Here is a 6,687-nt window from a genome sequence, read left to right on the forward strand (position 1 = left end):
CGGGACAAGAATTGGGAAGGAACAACGGGCTGTCGTGCTGAGCGCGCATCCATTCCATTTCCATACGCTTGGACCATGCGCTTCCTGGGGCCGTGCTGCAGCTGCAAGGCCTAGAAAATTTTCAAGGCCATGCGTGTGCCGGCCTCGAAAGCTTTGAGCAAGGGAGAGGCCAGTCTCCTGCCGAGGGGACACATGGATACACAACCTCACAGAAACAAGGGTGAAAAATCCAATCTTGAATTGCGTGTGACAAAGTTGACATAGTTCCTGTACATGCGCTAAGGATGATCATGATGCCAGTGGAGCTAGGCATTCGTTCGGTAAATAGCAGCGATACATTAGTACAAGCCAGTCAGAGATTACCACTACTCCTACAGCCTGTTTGTTTCGGCTGGATTGCTCGTATCTGGCTTATAATTCATGGCTTGAATAGTATTTTTCTTTCACACCAAACCAGCCAGCAGTACTTTTAGTCATGGCTTATAAGCTAATCCAGCCGAAACGAACAGGCTGAATAAGCAAGACGGTACTCCTATATTGCAAACAAGGGAGAGTAATGACAGAACAAACTCGTGGAATCAGACTAATGGTGCCTGGTGCTTGGTCATCATCAGAATTCAGAATCCACAATCAGTCAATCACCTTCCCTCATCCATGGCATAACCTGACATGCTACCACGATCCTCTCCGCTCTCCAGGCCCCCACTCAACTGAAGGCAATACTCCAGGTTGCACAGTACAGCTCGTATCGTTGGATGGACGGTCAATGCCTTTATCAGCAATGCACTTCCGAGCAGTATTGAGGAATATAGTTAAACACTGTTCATAAAATTTTCCCTCTAGGTATGGATCAACAAACGAATGAAGGTAGTCCGAGCATTGGCATGCCCAGTTCACTGACGGCGCAACCTTTTCCCAGATACGGTGGCACTCGATAACTGGGCGAGCAAAGAGGACTTCGAGTAGCACAAGGCCAAAACAATAGACATCTGATTTCTCAGTACGCAGACCGGTGCGCAAGTACTCTGGATCGCTGTAACCATTACTTTCACAGAATTCGGCTGCGTGGGTATCCAAGAGATTGGACGGAGGAGCTAGATTCGTAATCTTAGCAAGACATTCCTCATCCAGTATAATGTTTGATCCGTGAAGGTACTGCAGGCCACGAGCAACACCAGTGCAGGTCTCCAAACGCTGAATCCAGTTAAGGGATTGCTTCCTGGTCCCGTAAAGGTGTTCACCTAGATTTTCACCAGCCACGTATTCGTAGACCATGAGTGTCATCTCCTGCTCATGGCAATAACCAATCAGTGGCACAAGATGAACATGGCCGAGCTTCGACATAATCTCTATGAGGCTACGGAAGGCACGTATGCTGTAGATATGCATAACATCCACCAAGGTTATTGCCGCCCCATCAATTTTGCCATGATAAACTCTACCAAATAAACCACTATTCTCAATAAGGAGTGGCTTATCAAAGTTGTTTGTTGCGGCCTCCATCTCTGCAAGACAGAAATGGCGGCACAGACATGACGGCAAAATCTTGTCACCTTCGCTTGCATCTGCACCCTCCTGCAACTGAAGGGCATGCTCCAGGTCTGAAACCACATCTCCTTCACTTGCATCTGCACTCTCCTGCAACTGAAGGGCATGCTCCAGGTCTAAAACCACATCTCCTTTGCTTGCATCTGCACTCTCCTGCAACTGAAGGGCATGCTCCAGGTCTGAAACCACATCTCCCATCGACAGACGATCAATGCCTTCAGGAGCAACACATTTGAAAGCAGTTTTGGCTAACTTGTTAAGAGACAACATGTTCTGTTCTTGTTCTTCTCGACTACTGAAACCATAAGGAAGCTGAGCAGAGAGGATCTCCAATAACACAACACCAAATGAATAGACATCTGATTTCTCAGTGAGCCGAGCGGTAATCATGAACTCAGGATCGACGTAACCCATAGCTCCAACCACACTTGTCTCGACTAATGTCCCATCCCTGGAAAGAGAAAGATCTGTAATCTTGGCAACCCATTCCTCATCCAGGATCTTTTTCGCCTTCAGGTTACGATGGATAATCTGTTGTTCATGAAGGTAGCGCAGACCACGAGCTGCACCAATGCAGATCTCTATACGCTGCTTCCAGGTAAGCGACGTGTCGACAGAATATCGTCGGCAGTCCACCGAGGGGTATCTCGCGATGGTAGATTTGTCGGTGGGGGTGCGCGTAATCAGGAACCGGATGGGCAGAGACAGCGATTTAGACAGGTTCGTACCGTCTGATCGACGTAATACCCTACGTCCTGTATCTTTGGTGTATTGTATTGAGATGTAGTATATAGATTTTGATTGATCGTGTCCGCTAGGGGACCCCTGCCCCTCCTTATATAGTCTGGAGGGGCAGGGTTACAAGTAAAGTATCCTATTTGGTACTATACAATGTCTTACGGTGCACGTCGAGCAGCGCCGTGCATGCCTTGATCTTGTGGGCTGGGCCACCTCCGATGGTGCGGCCCATGTCTTATCTTAAGGATACCGGGGGGCATACCCCCACAGCTGGTCCCCGAGCCTGACAGTAGGTGACGTAGTCGAGTGGTGCCAGAGTCAGAAAGTAGAAGACCAGCCGAGCAGGCAGCCAGTCCCCTGACGTAGCCTCGAGATGAGAACAAGCACATTCACCGCAAGGTAAAGTGTGCCCACTTAGTCCCCGAGCCTGCTGAAAGATGAAGAATGAATCTTGTAGCATGGTCAAAGGAAAAGAAGTCTGAAAGCTTACCGACGTCGTCTGACATGCGCGTATCAAGACCCCAGACGTGCAGCCCAAGATTAGCACCCTGATCCGAATAGCATGGAGCAGCTTGATAGCACACCGACGAGACGTAGCAAGATCCAACCACCAAGGGAGCACCAAGGAGTCCCCGGCGTCGCTAGCGATGACCGAGCACCGAGGAGCGAGGAGTCCCCGGCATTCCTGGCGATGACCGAGCATCGAGGAGCGAGGAGTCCCCGACGTCGCTGACGATGACCGAGCATCGAGGAGCGAGGAGTCCCCGGCGTCCCTGGCGATGACCGAGCATCGAGGAGCGAGGAGTCCCCGGCGTCGCTGGCGATGTCCGAGCACCGAGGAGCGAGGAGTCCCCGGCGTCGCAGGCGATGACCGAGCACCGAGGAGCGAGGAGTCCTCGGCGTCGCTGGCGATGACCGAGCACCGAGGAGCGAGGAGTCTCCGGCGTCGCTGGCGATGACCGAGCACCGAGGAGCGAGGAGTCCCCGGCGTCGCTGGCGATGACCGAGCACCGAGGAGTCCCCGGCGTTGCTGGCGATGACCGAGCACCGAGGAGCGAGGAGTCCTCGGCGTCGCTGGCGATGACCGAGCACTGAGGAGCGAGGAGTCCTCGGCGTCGCTGGCGATGACCGAGGAGCGAGGAGTCCCGACGTCGCTGGCGATGACCGATGAGCGAGGAGTCCCCGGCGTCGCTGGTGATGTCCGAGCACCGAGGAGCGAGGAGTCCCCGGCTTCGCTGGCGATGTCCGAGCATCGAAGAGGGAGGAGTCCCCAGCATCGCTGGCGATGCTCGAGCACCGACATCGAGGAGCGAGGAGTCCCCGGCGTCGCTGGCGATGTCCGAGCACCGAGGAGCGAGGAATCCCCGGCATAGACGGTGAGGTCCGAGCATCGAGGAGCGAGGGGTCCCCGACGTCGCTGGCGATGTCCGAGCACCGAGGAGCGAGGAATCCCCGGCATAGACGGTGAGGTCCGAGCATCGAGGAGCGAGGGGTCCCCGACGTCGCTGGCGATGTCCGAGCACCGAGGAGCGAGGAGTACCCGGCGTCGCTGGCGATGACCGAGCACCGAGGAGTGAGGAGTCCCCGGTGTAGGCGGCGATGTCCGAGCACCGAGGAGCGAGGAGTCCCCGGTGTCGTTGGCGATGACCGAGCACCGAGGAGTCCCCAGCATAGGCGGCGATGTCCGAGCACCGAGGAGCGAGGAGTCCCCGGCGTCGCTGGCGATGACCGAGCACCGATGAGTCCCCGGCGTAGGCGGCGATGTTCGAGCACCGAGGAGTGAGGAGTTCCCGGCGTCGCTGGCGATGACCGAGCACCGAGGAGCGAGGAGTCCCCGGCGTCGCTGGCGATGACCGAGCACCGAGGAGCGAGAAGTCCACGGCGTCGCTGGCGATGACCGAGCACCGAGGAGTCCCCGGCGTAGACGGCGATGACCGAGCACCGAGGAGTCCCCGGCATAGGCGACGATGTCCGAGCACTGAGGAGTCCCCGGCGAAGGTGGCGAGGTCCGAGCACCGAGGAGTCCCCGGCGTAGCTGGCGACGTCCGTGCGGTGAAGTGTGCCCACTTACTCCTCGAGCACGAAGAAACCGAGCGCCGATGAGTCCCCAGCGTAGCTGGTGATGAAGCACGAGCGACGAACAGTCTGGTCAACTGGTCGGCGACGAAGTGAGCATTGAGTAGAAGCGACCGGCGAACAGTCTGATCAACTGGTCGGTGACGAAGTCCATGAACCTAGCGGTCCGACCAGTTGATCGGTGGAGAAGTCCGAGCACCAGGTGGTCCGATCACCTAGACGATGACCCTGCAATACAAACATGTAGAATGGGTAGTACATGATGTAAAAATATATGAACTCCGGAGAAAAAATAGCGTATGTAGCTTGACGATCAGTTGGAGTGAAAATATATTTATGTTTAATATGAACCGCCCGAACAGTTAGTGTGTAGCTGAGTCTCCAGCCCTAACTAGCCCATTAACCATAACGTCGAGCGCGGAGTCCGTGCACGTGTAGGAGGAACAGACGTCGCTAAGGAGCCGCTGCCGACCATCCATAACGCAGAGGGCAGACGCTCGTGCACGTGTAGGGAGGAGCCTGAGACAGGACTGTCTCTGGAGGCGTCCAAACATCAACATGACTGTTTGAGGGTTTGAAAAATCGTTTGGAGAGCAAATATGGAGAAAACAGCTCGGAGAAACATTATGACGATTAACGAAGATTGGAGAATATTTAAAAGAATATTAAAGCGTGACTTAGCTTTAGACAGAAAGTCTGATCGGCGACGTATGGCGTTATCTGGTCGGCGTTGACGGCGAACACCTGGTGGGCGGTGAGTTGTTGGTGAAGGCGACCTCGGAGGTGGTTCCGACATCGGATCTGCTGTCGCGGGTGCGGGGGTGATCGGCGCAGAATCAATCTGTACCGGTTCGAGGAGCTCTCCGACTCCATCAGCATTGATGATCCACGAGATCGATCCGACCATGAAGATCTGGCCATGCTGGCGCGCCAACTGTCAACAGAATATCGTCGGCAGTCCACCGAGGGGTATCCCGCGATGGTAGATTTGTCGGTGGGGGTGCGCGTAATCAGGAACCGGATGGTGACACAAGGCGCAGAGACAACGATTTAGACAGGTTCGGGCCGTCTGATCGACGTAATACCCTATGTCCTGTGTCTTTGGTGTATTGTATTGAGATGTAGTAGATAGATCTTGATGGATCGTGCCCGCTAAGGGACCCCTGCCTCTCCTTATATAGTCTGGAGGGGCAGAGTTACAAGTAAAGTATCCTATTTGGTACTATACAATGTCTTACAGTGCACGCCGAGCAGCACCGTGCACACCTTGATCTTGTGGACTGGGCCACCTCCGATAGTACGGCTCATGTCTTGTCTTAAGAATACTGGAGGGGCATACCCCCACAGGACGGCTTCTGTGTCCCATAGAGGTGGCCATGCAGACTTCCACGAGTCATGTACTCCTAGACTAGTATCATCTCATCATCTTCGATGCAGTAACCGATCAGTGGCACAAGACGACGGTGTCGGTGCTTTGACATCATCTCTATCTCACTATAAAATTCAGTAACTCCCGTTTGGTGCTTTTTGTTTTTTCGTCCATTAATCTGCCCACTGTAAACTGTACCAGATCCACCCTCACCAACACAGAGTGACTCATGAAAGTTGTTTGTCGCAGCCTTTATCTTTGCAAATGAGAACTGCCGGTACGTCTGACAGTAGAATATTGGCACCGATGGTCACTGAATCAGGAAGAGCTGGACTACTCTTCGTTACCCAAGTTGGCATCCATCCCTTACCCATCTTGTGAGCCATTGCATTTATGGCCGCCTGTCCAGAGGAACGCACGGCGCCTGCTATCGATTGTTTCTGGAACAGATTTAGGGAGCAGCATTGCTAGCATGTAGTGGATAGGTCGTGTCCTCGACGTCGCAGGCGGAGGCGGCACGGTCGGAACCGTCGTCTGTGCAGGTGGCCGTGTCCGTGGCGGGACGGACGGAAGGGGGCGCACCCGAGGCATCCTTCGCGGATGTGGTGATAGGGCAGGCCTTCGTGTCCGCGTCAACCGCCTCGTCTATCGCTAGAGGAGCCACTCTGGAGGAGCTGCCGCCGTAAGAGAGGTCGGCGCCGCTTGAGGTCGGCGCGGGGTCGTCTCGGTCTCTGGTCCGAGTGTCTGTCCTCAATGACACAGCAGAGAAAAGGGAATGGGGGAGCGTCCACACGGAGGTTGGGAATGCGGTTCGCGCTCTGACCACTAGGCTGAGCTCGATGCACGACATTGTCGCCCCGGTTGACCAGGTATGATATCACCGTGCTTCCGACCCTCATGTCTCTTTCCGTGCCTCTAAGCCTTGTCTTCTTCATAGATCCTTACGGCCGCAGCCG

General features: G+C 54.8%; 1 pseudogene; it reads right to left on the reverse strand.

Moving 5' to 3' along the window:
* Positions 1–672: 672 nt before the first annotated feature.
* On the reverse strand, positions 673–6,117 carry LOC136465651 (receptor-like protein kinase FERONIA; annotated as a pseudogene).
* Between the last annotated feature and the right edge of the window lie 570 nt (positions 6,118–6,687).

The sequence above is a fragment of the Miscanthus floridulus genome, chromosome 1 (assembly GCF_019320115.1).
Source record: "Miscanthus floridulus cultivar M001 chromosome 1, ASM1932011v1, whole genome shotgun sequence".
Taxonomy (NCBI): domain Eukaryota; kingdom Viridiplantae; phylum Streptophyta; class Magnoliopsida; order Poales; family Poaceae; genus Miscanthus; species Miscanthus floridulus.